The following is a 12749-nucleotide window of genomic DNA, read 5'->3' on the forward strand; positions in this document are numbered from 1 at the left end:
AAAGGGCACCTAACGTTAGGTGCCTGAAAAATTCTTCGCATCAATCATTATTTTTTGCCATCAAATATCCAATGGTTAGGAGCACGCCCCCACATATTCATCTTCTTACTCCTCACCGGCGATGATTTCTCCTCCGTCGTGGCCTACCTAGGCCTAACCGCCTGCATCCAAGCACTCCCGCCAGCTATCACTGGCTCGCCCTCACCGTGGTCGGCGCTCCTCATGTTGTCCACATCTTTGGCCTCGTGCAAAGAAGAAAGTTGCTCGCGCAACAAAATAATTCATGCCCATGAGATTTAGCAAAACCGATAAATAAAAGATTAAGCGGATGATAATTGATTCAGACACATACTTCATCGCACATTTACCATACATCAATCATAGAATAGTCCCTTGTCATTTTCTTTACCAAATCAATTACATCCAATGTTCCTAGAAAAAATGAAAGTGATTGTACAGATCCAGTTATCCCTTCTAGTTCACTCTGTCTAATGCGTGTGCACGACGTATTGTTCCTTCATTCAACGTAAGTAGTGAATTTGATCTTGGTCTATCTTGTTTCTTCGTTTGACTTGATGGGACGAAAAAATGGAAGTGATTGTACAAATCTAGTATACCTATGAGACTCATCCCCATTATCTATTTATCTTAACATGCACCCTGTCCACCTTAGCATAGTTGCCACATCACCAGTCCCGTTTGCAATGTATCATTTCCTTTCCAACCCTAAAAAACATAATGACCAATCTTTCTCCCGTGGGAGAAATCTACCTCGCGAGGCGCAACCATCTCACCGCGATTCACTTCCTTCCCCACTTCATTTTCTCCAGCAGATTTGCTCCCAATCATGGATGATCATTCACTTCATTCCTTACAAGGATGAGCGCTAAAAAATATCATGGCTTATAGTACCAATTCAACAACTCCAAATGTTTTTTATCATTCTTTTCTTAATTAATTTTTGGCTTACTCGTTTCTGCTTTTGATTTTTAAGCAATTACTTTTAGTTCAGTCCTCTCATGTTATATTATGCTTATCCTGCACCTATTATCTTTATTATGTACTTACTTGTTAAGCTCATCGTCATGCCCACTAAGAAAGCAAAATTTATCAGCATTAACCTATGTTTATTTCTCCATTTTCTGATTGTAGGAATATTGCTATCAGTGTCATACAAAGAAATAAGATAGACCAAGATATCACTCCAAATGTACTGACCCATTTCTATTTCTCAATTTTCTAATTTTTGGATGTACAACAAGTCAAGTGGTATTATAGCAATGCAGTTTACTGTATTTGTTGGCTCATAATTCGATTGTTTCCTCTAACCTTTCTCTACCTGACCTATTTCATGCAGGTATGTGATATTCGGAGACAAGGGTGTCAAATTTAGTCTTTTTTTGGCTCATGAGATATATGTTGGAAATATGCCCTAGAGGCAATAATAAAAGCATTATTATTATATTTCCTTATTCATGATAATTGTCTTTATTCATGCTATAATTGTGTTATCCGGAAATCGTAATACATGTGTGAATAACAGACACCAACATGTCCCTAGTAAGCCTCTAGTTGACTAGCTCGTTGATCAACAGATAGTCATGGTTTCCTGACTATGGACATTGGATGTCATTGATAACGAGATCACATCATTAGGAGAATGATGTGATGGACAAGACCCAATCCTAAACATAGCACAAGATCGTATAGTTCGTTTGCTAGAGTTTTTCCAATGTCAAGTATCTTTTCCTTAGACCATGAGATCGTGTAACTCCCGGATACCGTAGGAGTGCTTTGGGTATACCAAACGTCACAACGTAACTAGGTGACTATAAAGGTAGACTACGGGTATCTCCGAAAGTGTCTGTTGGGTTGACATGGATCAAGACTGGGATTTGTCACTCCGTATGACGGAGAGGTATCACTGGGCCCACTCGGTAATGCATCATCATAATGAGCTCAAAGTGACCAAGTGTCTGGTCACGGGATCATGCATTACGGTACGAGTAAAGTGACTTGCCGGCAACGAGATTGAACGAGGTATTGGGATACCGACGATCGAATCTCGGGCAAGTAACATATCGATTGACAAAGGGAATTGCATACGGGGTTGGTTGAATCCTCGACATCGTGGTTCATCCGATGAGATCATCGTGGAGCATGTGGGAGCCAACATGGGTATCCAGATCCCGCTGTTGGTTATTGACCGGAGAGTCGTCTCGGTCATGTCTGCTTGTCTCCCGAACCCGTAGGGTCTACACACTTAAGGTTCGGTGACGCTAGGGTTGTGAAGATGTGTATATGCAGTAACCCGAATGTTGTTCGGAGTCCCGGATGAGATCCCGGACGTCACGAGGAGTTCCGGAATGGTCTGGAGGTAAAGAATTATATATAGGAAGTGCTGTTTCGGCCATCGGGACAAGTTTCGGGGTCACCGGTATTGTACCGGGACCACCGGAAGGGTCCCGGGGGTCCACCGGGTGGGGCCACCTATCCCGGGGGGCCCCATGGGCTGAAGTGGGAGGGAACCCAGCCCAAAGTGGGCTGGGGCGCCACTCCCCTAGGGCCCATGCGGCTAGGGTTGAGGGGAAACCCTAAAGGGGGCGCCCCTTGCTTGGGGGGCAAGCCCCCCACCCTTGGCCGCCGCCCCCCTAGGAGATTCCATCTCCTAGGGCCCCCCCACTAGCACCCCTATATATAGTGGGGGAGAGGAGGGACTTCAAAGACCAGCCCCTGGCGCCTCCCTCTCTCCCCCTTACGTCTCTCTCTCGTAGTATAGGCGAAGCCCTGCTACTGTGACGCCCTGCATCCACCACCACGCCGTCGTGCTGCTGGATCTTCATCAACCTCTCCTTTCCCCTTGCTGGATCAAGAAGGAGGAGACGTCTCCCGTCCCGTATGTGTGTTGAACGTGGAGGTGCCGTCCGTTCGGCGCTTGGTCATCGGTGATTTGGATCACGTCGTGTTCGACTACATCATCACCGTTCTTTGAACGCTTCCGCATGCGATCTACAAGGTATGTAGATGTATCCGATGACTCGTTGCTAGATGAACTCCTAGATGGATCTTGGTGAAACGAGTAGGAAAATTTTTGTTTTCTGCAACGTTCCCCAACAGTGGCATCATGAGCTAGGTCTATGCGTAGTTCATCTTGCGTGAGTAGAACACAATTTGTTGTGGGCGCAGATTTGTCAACTTTCTTGCCGCTACTAGTCTTTTCTTGCTTCGGCGGCATTGTGGGATGAAGCGGCCCGGACCAACCTTACACGTACGCTTACGTGAGATCGGTTCCACCGACTAACATGCACTAGTTGCATAAGATGGCTGGCGGGTGTCTGTCTCTCCCACTTTAGTTGGAGCGGATTCGATGAACAGGGTCCTTATGAAGGGTAAATATAAGTTGACAAATCACGTTGTGGCTTTAACGTAGGTAAGAAGTCGTTCTTGCTAGAACCCTAAATTCAGCCACGTAAAACTTGCAACATCAATTAGAGGACGTCTAACTTGTTTTTGCAGCAAGTGGTTTGTGATATGATATGGCCAAAGTTGTGATGAATGATGAATGATCTATATATGATGTATGAGATGTTCATGCTATTGTAATAGAAATCATGACTTGCATGTCGATGAGTATGACAACCGGCAGGAGCCATAGGAGTTGTCTTTATTCTTTTATATGACCTGCGTGTCATTGAGAAACGCCATGTAAATTACTTTACTTTATTGCTAAACGCGTTAGCCATAGTAGTAGAAGTAATAGTTGGTGAGCAACTTCATGGAGACACGATGATGGAGATCATGATGATGGAGATCATGGTGTCAAGCCGGTGACAAGATGATCATGGAGCCCCAAGATGGAGATCAAAGGAGCTATGTGATATTGGCCATATCATGTCACGTTTATTATTTGATTGCATGTGATGTTTATCATGTTTTGCATCTTGTTTACTTAGAACGACGGTAGTAAATAAGATGATCCCTCATAATAATTTCAAGAAGTGTTCCCCCTAACTGTGCACCGTTGCGACAGTTCGCTGTTTCAAAACACCACGTGATGATCGGGTGTTTTATTCAGACATTCACATACAACGGGTGTAAGACAGATTTACACATGCAAACACTTAGGTTGACTTGACGAGCCTAGCATGTACAGACATGGCCTCGGAACACAGAAGACCGAAAGGTCGAGCATGAGTCGTATAGAAGATACGATCAACATGAAGATGTTCACCGATGTTGACTAGTCCGTCTCACGTGATGATCGGACACGGCCTAGTTAACTCGGATCATGTAATACTTAGATGACTAGAGGGATGTCTAATCTAAGTGGGAGTTCATTAATAATTTGATTAGATGAACTTAATTATCATGAACTTAGTCTAAAATATTTTACAATATGTCTTGTAGATCAAATGGCCCTATAGTCCTCAACTTCAACGCGTTCCTAGAGAAAACCAAGCTGAAAGACGATGGCAGCAACTATACGGACTGGGTCCGGAACCTGAGGATCATCCTCATAGCTGCCAAGAAAGATTATGTCCTACAAGCACCGCTAGGTGATCCACCCGTCCCACAGAACCAAGATGTTATGAACGCTTGGCAGACACGTGCTGATGACTACTCCCTCGTTCAGTGCGGCATGCTTTACAGCCTAGAGCCGGGGCTCCAAAAGCGTTTTGAGAGACATGGAGCATATGAGATGTTCGAAGAGCTGAAAATGGTTTTCCAAGCTCATGCCCGGGTCGAGAGATATGAAGTCTCCGACAAATTCTTCAGCTGTAAGATGGAGGAAAATAGTTCTGTCAGTGAGCACATAGTCACTATGTCTGGGTTGCATAACCGCTTGACCCAACTGGGAGTTAATCTCCCGGATGACGCAGTCATTGACAGAATCCTCCAGTCGCTTCCACCTAGCTACAAGAGCTTTGTGATGAACTTCAATATGCAGGGGATGGAAAAGACCATTCCTGAAGTATTTGCTATGCTGAAATCAGCAGAGGTAGAAGTCAAGAAGGAACATCAAGTGTTGATGGTCAATAAAACCACTAAGTTTAAGAAGGGCAAGGGTAAAAAGAACTCCAAGAAGGACGGCAAGGAAGTTGCCGCGCCTGGCAAGAAAGCTGCCGGGAAGAAGCCAAAGAATGGACCCAAGCCCGAGACTGAGTGCTTTTATTGCAAGGGAAGCGGTCACTGGAAGCGGAACTGCCCTAAATACTTAGCAGACAAGAAGGCCGGCAAAACAAAAGGTATATGTGATATACATGTAATTGATGTGTACCTTACTAGTGTCCGTAGTAGCTCCTGGGTATTTGATACCGGTGCAGTTGCTCACATTTGTAACTCAAAGCAGGGGCTGCGGAATAAGCGGAAACTGGCAAAGGACGAGGTGACGATGCGCGTCGGGAATGGTTCCAAGGTCAATGTGATCACCGTCGGCACGCTACCTCTATATCTACCTTCAGGATTAGTTTTAAACCTTAATAATTGTTATTTAGTGCCAGCTTTGAGCATGAACATTGTATCGGGATCTCTTTTAATTCGAGATGGCTACTCATTTAAATCCGAGAATAATGGTTGTTCTATTTATATGAGAGATATGTTTTATGGTCATGCTCCTATGGTGAATGGTTTATTCTTTATGAATCTCGAACGTAATACTACACATGTTCATAATGTGAGTACCAAAAGATGTAAGGTTGATAATGATAGTCCCACATACTTGTGGCACTGCCGCCTTGGTCACATAGGTGTCAAACGCATGAAGAAGCTCCATGCAGATGGACTTTTAGAGTCTCTTGATTATGAATCATTTGACACGTGCGAACCATGCCTCATGGGTAAGATGACCAAGACTCCGTTCTCAGGAACAATGGAGCGAGCAACCAACTTATTGGAAATCATACATACTGATGTGTGCGGTCCAATGAGTGTTGAGGCTCGCGGTGGCTATCGTTATGTTCTCACGCTCACTGATGATTTAAGTAGATATGGGTATATCTACTTAATGAAACACAAGTCTGAAACCTTTGAAAAGTTCAAGGAATTTCAGAGTGAGGTTGAAAATCAACGTGACAAGAAAATCAAGTTTCTACGATCAGATCGTGAAGGAGAATACTTGAGTCACGAATTTGGCACACACTTAAGAAAATGTGGAATAGTTTCACAACTCATGCCGCCTGGAACACCTCAGCGTAACGGTGTGTCCAAACGTCGTAATCGCACTCTATTAGATATGGTGCGATCTATGATGTCTCTTACCGATTTACCGCTATCCTTTTGGGGCTATGCTTTAGAGACTGCCGCATTCACTTTAAATAGGGCTCCGTCGAAATCCGTTGAGACGACACCGTATGAATTATGGTTTGGGAAGAAACCTAAGCTGTCGTTTCTAAAAGTTTGGGGATGAGATGCTTATGTCAAGAAACTTCAACCTGAAAAGCTCGAACCCAAGTCGGAAAAATGCGTCTTCATAGGATACCCAAAAGAAACTATTGGGTACACCTTCTACCTCAGATCCGAAGGCAAGATCTTTGTTTCCAAGAATGGGTCCTTTCTAGAGAAAGAGTTTCTCTCGAAAGAAGTAAGTGGGAGGAAAGTAGAGCTTGATGAAGTATTGCCTCTTGAACCGGAAAATGGCGCAACTCAAGAAAATGTTCCTGAGGTGCCTACACCGACTAGAGAGGAAGTTAATGATAATGATCAAGATACTTCTGATCAAGCTCCTACTGAAATTCGAAGGTCCACAAGGACACGTTCCGCACCAGAGTGGTACGGCAACCCTGTCTTGGAAATCATGTTGTTAGACAACGATGAACCTTCGAACTATGAAGAAGCGATGGCGGGCCCGGATTCCGACAAATGGCTAGAAGCCATGAAATCCGAGATAGGATCCATGTATGAAAATGAAGTATGGACTTTGACTGACTTGCCCGTTGAACGGCGAGCCATAGAAAATAAATGGATCTTTAAGAAGAAGACATACGCGGATGGTAATGTGACCATCTATAAAGCTCGACTTGTCGCTAAGGGTTATCGACAAGTTCAAGGGGTTGACTACGATGAGACTTTCTCACCGGTAGCGAAGCTAAAGTCCGTCCGAATCATGGTAGCAATTGCCGCATTCTACGATTATGAGATATGGCAAATGGACGTCAAAACGGCATTCCTTAATGGTTTCCTTAAGGAAGAATTGTATATGATGCAGCCGGAAGGTTTTGTCGATCCTAAGAATGCTGACAAGGTGTGCAAGCTCCAACGCTCAATTTATGGGCTGGTGCAAGCATCTCGGAGTTGGAACATTCACTTTGATGAGATGATCAAAGTGTTTGGGTTTACGCAGTCTTATGGAGAAGCCTGCGTTTACAAGAAAGTGAGTGGGAGCTCTGTAGCATTTCTCATATTATATGTAGATGACATACTATTGATGGGAAATGATATAGAACTCTTGGACAGGATCAAGGCCTATTTGAATAAGAGTTTTTCAATGAAGGATCTTGGAGAAGCTGCTTATATATTAGGCATCAAAATCTATAGAGATAGATCGAGACGCCTCATAGGTCTTTCACAAAGCACATACCTTGATAAGATATTGAAGAAGTTCAATATGGATCAATCTAAGAAGGGGTTCTTGCCTGTGTTACAAGGTATGAAATTGAGCTCAGCTCAATGTCCGACCACGGCAGAAGATATAGAAGAGATGAGCGTCATCCCCTATGCATCAGCCATAGGTTCTATTATGTATGCCATGCTGTGTACCAGACCTGATGTAAACCTTGCCGTAAGTTTGGTAGGAAGGTACCAAAGTAATCCCGGCAAGGAACACTGGACAGCGGTCAAGAATATCCTGAAGTACCTGAAAAGGACTAAGGAAATGTTTCTCGTTTATGGAGGTGACGAAGAGCTCGTCGTAAAGGGTTACGTCGACGCTAGCTTCGACACAGATCTGGATGACTCTAAGTCACAAACCGGATATGTGTATATTTTGAATGGTGGGGCAGTAAACTAGTGCAGTTGCAAGCAAAGCGTCGTGGCGGGATCTACATGTGAAGCGGAGTACATGGCAGCCTCGGAGGCAGCACATGAAGCAATATGGGTGAAGGAGTTCATCACCGACCTAGGAGTCATACCCAATGCGTCGGGACCAATCAAACTTTTCTGTGACAACACTGGAGCTATTGCACTTGCCAAGGAGCCCAGGTTTCACAAGAAGACAAGGCACATCAAGCGTCGCTTCAACTCCATTCGTGAAAATGTTCAAGATGGAGACATAGATATCTGTAAAGTACATACGGACCTGAATGTAGCAGATCCGTTGACTAAACCTCTCCCTAGAGCAAAACATGATCAACACCAGAATTCCATGGGTGTTCGATTCATCACAATATAACTAGATTATTGACTCTAGTGCAAGTGGGAGACTGTTGGAAATATGCCCTAGAGGCAATAATAAAAGCATTATTATTATATTTCCTTATTCATGATAATTGTCTTTATTCATGCTATAATTGTGTTATCCGGAAATCGTAATACATGTGTGAATAACAGACACCAACATGTCCCTAGTAAGCCTCTAGTTGACTAGCTCGTTGATCAACAGATAGTCATGGTTTCCTGACTATGGACATTGGATGTCATTGATAACGAGATCACATCATTAGGAGAATGATGTGATGGACAAGACCCAATCCTAAACATAGCACAAGATCGTATAGTTCGTTTGCTAGAGTTTTTCCAATGTCAAGTATCTTTTCCTTAGACCATGAGATCTGTAACTCCCGGATACCGTAGGAGTGCTTTGGGTATACCAAACGTCACAACGTAACTGGGTGACTATAAAGGTAGACTACGGGTATCTCCGAAAGTGTCTGTTGGGTTGACATGGATCAAGACTGGGATTTGTCACTCCGTATGACGGAGAGGTATCACTGGGCCCACTCGGTAATGCATCATCATAATGAGCTCAAAGTGACCAAGTGTCTGATCACGGGATCATGCATTACGGTACGAGTAAAGTGACTTGCCGGCAACGAGATTGAACGAGGTATTGGGATACCGACGATCGAATCTCGGGCAAGTAACATATCGATTGACAAAGGGAATTGCATACGGGGTTGGTTGAATCCTCGACATCGTGGTTCATCCGATGAGATCATCGTGGAGCATGTGGGAGCCAACATGGGTATCCAGATCCCGCTGTTGGTTATTGACCGGAGAGTCGTCTCGGTCATGTCTGCTTGTCTCCCGAACCCGTAGGGTCTACACACTTAAGGTTCGGTGACGCTAGGGTTGTGAAGATGTGTATATGCAGTAACCCGAATGTTGTTCGGAGTCCCGGATGAGATCCCGGACGTCACAAGGAGTTTCGGAATGGTCCGGAGGTAAAGAATTATATATAGGAAGTGCTGTTTCGGCCATCGGGACAAGTTTCGGGGTCACCGGTATTGTACCGGGACCACCGGAAGGGTCCCGGGGGTCCACCGGGTGGGGCCACCTATCCCGGGGGGCCCCATGGGCTGAAGTGGGAGGGAACCCAGCCCAAAGTGGGCTGGGGCGCCACTCCCCTAGGGCCCATGCGGCTAGGGTTGAGGGGAAATCCTAAAGGGGGCGCCCCTTGCTTGGGGGGCAAGCCCCCCACCCTTGGCCGCCCCCCCCATCAACCTCTCCTAGGGCCGGTGCCCCCCCTAGCACCCCTATATATAGTGGGGGAGAGGAGGGACTTAAAACACCAGCCCCTGGTGCCTCCCTCTCTCCCCGTTACGTCTCTCTCTCGTAGTATAGGCGAAGCCCTGCTACTGTGACGCCCTGCATCCACCACCACGCCGTCGTGCTGCTGGATCTTCATCAACCTCTCCTTTCCCCTTGCTGGATCAAGAAGGAGGAGACGTCTCCCGTCCCGTATGTGTGTTGAACGTGGAGGTGCCGTCCGTTCGGCGCTTGGTCATCGGTGATTTGGATCACGTCGTGTTCGACTACATCATCACCATTCTTTGAACGCTTCCGCACGCGATCTACATGGTATGTAGATGTATCCGATGACTCGTTGCTAGATGAACTCCTAGATGGATCTTGGTGAAACGAGTAGGAAATTTTTTGTTTTCTGCAACGTTCCCCAACAATATAAATCTCCTTTTCATGTGCATTTATCTCTCGAAGTGGTGTGTTACACATTCAGATTCTACTATTTTACTATGGCCTTTATCATGAGACTTATAATTTTTATATGCCTTGATTTTCTGAAAACTGACGTTTATTTTGTTTTGCATGATTTAGACTACTCTTTTTGTATGAATTGATCGGGGAAATTACCAGGTAACTTCCTTTCATTATCCTCGGTTAATTATTGTGTTGTTCTATTCTAAGTCGCACTGTAGCCTACTTGGAAACAACTGCCCTCCTCAGTGGAAGTCTCAATGTAATTCTTAACTCCCTAAATGAGATATAAATGTACGATGCAGTTTCACTTTCATGAGACTGAATTGAGATGATGCCACAATTTGACTCTTGTGCTTTGAAATGTGTCACTCGGAGCAACTATCAGACAATACAATTTCCCAAAAGAATCATATATTTCCAAGTCATTGTTAAATTTCCCACTGCAATGCGCGGGGAATCCTTTAGTTTACCAGTTATTTCATGTCTCATGGCTTGTCCTCCACGTCGCGAGACTACTCCACCAAATAGTCAGCTTCGCAATAACCCCAATGATCATCCTCAGTGAGTTTACTATCTTCCTCGACAATACTTGGTACAGGCATTAGACACACCAATTTCTGTCTAAATAGTACTTTTCTTTCATCATGTACATCTCAAAGAAGACTTAGAATTATACATACATCGATTAAAAAATCGAGTCTTTACCGAAGAAGCCTGTGCTCGAAATAATCGAGCACGGGCTTTTCTGGTCAAAATGTATCTTGTCTTTATCATGACTTATTTTTCTTGGTTAACAATACTTGTTGTTTTGTCGATATTTCAGGTTCATTAATTTTTTTACCTAGATCTTCAATGGCAAGAATAACAACAAGTAGTCGCCGCATAGTATTTAAGTAAAAATGGACAAAAGGGAACAAGATAGCTGACTCGTATATATTCTTGAAACTGTCATGTTCTTGAGATATAAATAAAATACACTCAAGGGGTTGCCGTAGAGGCAGACATGGAAAAATCCATTGGCTCACACTGTTCTCCTAATCACGTACACCTACAGTACACACAATTGTGAAACATCCATAGCCGCAATTGCCATTGGTAACCTACTGTAACTCGAAAGATGTATAATGCTGCTACTCCTATTACGTAATTGTACAAGCACCAATCATACCAGGTCCATTATTCACATCCAATGAACCCAAAGATTAGCATACCCAATAGGTAAATAATATACAAAATGGCATTTTATTGATTACAGTTTAATGAAAAAATTCACCATTGCTTTTATTTCAGAATTAGCCCGCGGTTGTCATAAAATGATAATTCAGTTGCTTTAGTACTATGCTAAATTTCTACAAGAAACATTTGAAATCGTCACGATAGAATTGCTTCTGTTTTGGAACTAATCAAACAAATAGGAAGAAGACAATATTCTTGCTATGATTTGCATCAAGAAACTTATAAAAATGGCAATACATGAGATCGGTTCTTACCACAAGAAGTGGATGCCTTCAGTTCTGACTCGTTGAGGTAAGGAAGCAGCATCACCTGCCAGCAGGGATTCGAGGACGGGCGAGATCGGAGGAAGCTGCGCCATGCGTGGAGGAGGGCTCATGGCATGACCTATCCACCTCGAGAATAACAACAAGCAAGCACGCACAGCTGTTACCCCTGCCCTCGACCAAACCACATTGCCTACTGGAAGGAGCGGCTATGGTGGCTCGATGGCATGGCCGTGCTGCATGTCATCCAGCAGATCGGCGACGGCGCGGAGCCAGTTCTCCCCAACCCTCACTTCTCTGTAACTCTTCCACGAATTGCGTTATCTGGGAGCAGCACACAACCTGTTGAAGATACTCGGGGACGGCGGCCAGCTCACACACAACCTCCAATGACGCAGGTGCGGCACTGGGAGGAGGAGGGCGTTGGATTATGCATGGACGACATCGGAGAAGGACTGCAAGGTTAGGAGGATGCGATCTGAGGCCTACCACGCTCGTTGCCTCTCAATGTCCACCTCTTTAAGGAGAACATGAGCAAGGGAGAAAATCGGCGGCTACATCCCAAGAAAGGAAAGAGAGCGGGAGAGATGAAGGGGATTGACGTCCATGCATATGTTTCCTTTTCCTGGTTTGTTTTTCTTTTTTTTTTCTTCCCTTTTTACGTGTGTACCGAAGAATCTCTAATCAATCTCTGAAAAATCAAATCTAAATTAATCAACTATACCATAAGTTCCTCAATCACATTAATTAATATTTTGGGCAAGGTATGGAAACGTTAATTAATGTAATTTTTGAGAAGTATGAAAATATTATTTAATGTGATTGAGGAACTTATGGTATAGTTGATTAATTTAGATTTGATTTTTCAGAGATTGATTATAGATTAATCATAATTGATTTTTTCACATAAATACATTACGAATAAATGGAAGGAGTATCAGAGCGATTCGGTTTTAGCATGGGAGGGGTGGTGGGAGGTGAGACGAAAATAAACCGGATGAAAATAAACCGGGACTATTCAACCAACTCGTTCATTAGGAGTAGAGATATATAGGCTAATAATAGAACCTGCCGGCAGCTGTCTGAGTAGGATTAGAA

This window comes from Triticum urartu, chromosome 2A (genome assembly GCF_056163025.1).
Source record: "Triticum urartu cultivar PI428250 chromosome 2A, HENAU_Tu73, whole genome shotgun sequence".
NCBI lineage: Eukaryota > Viridiplantae > Streptophyta > Magnoliopsida > Poales > Poaceae > Triticum > Triticum urartu.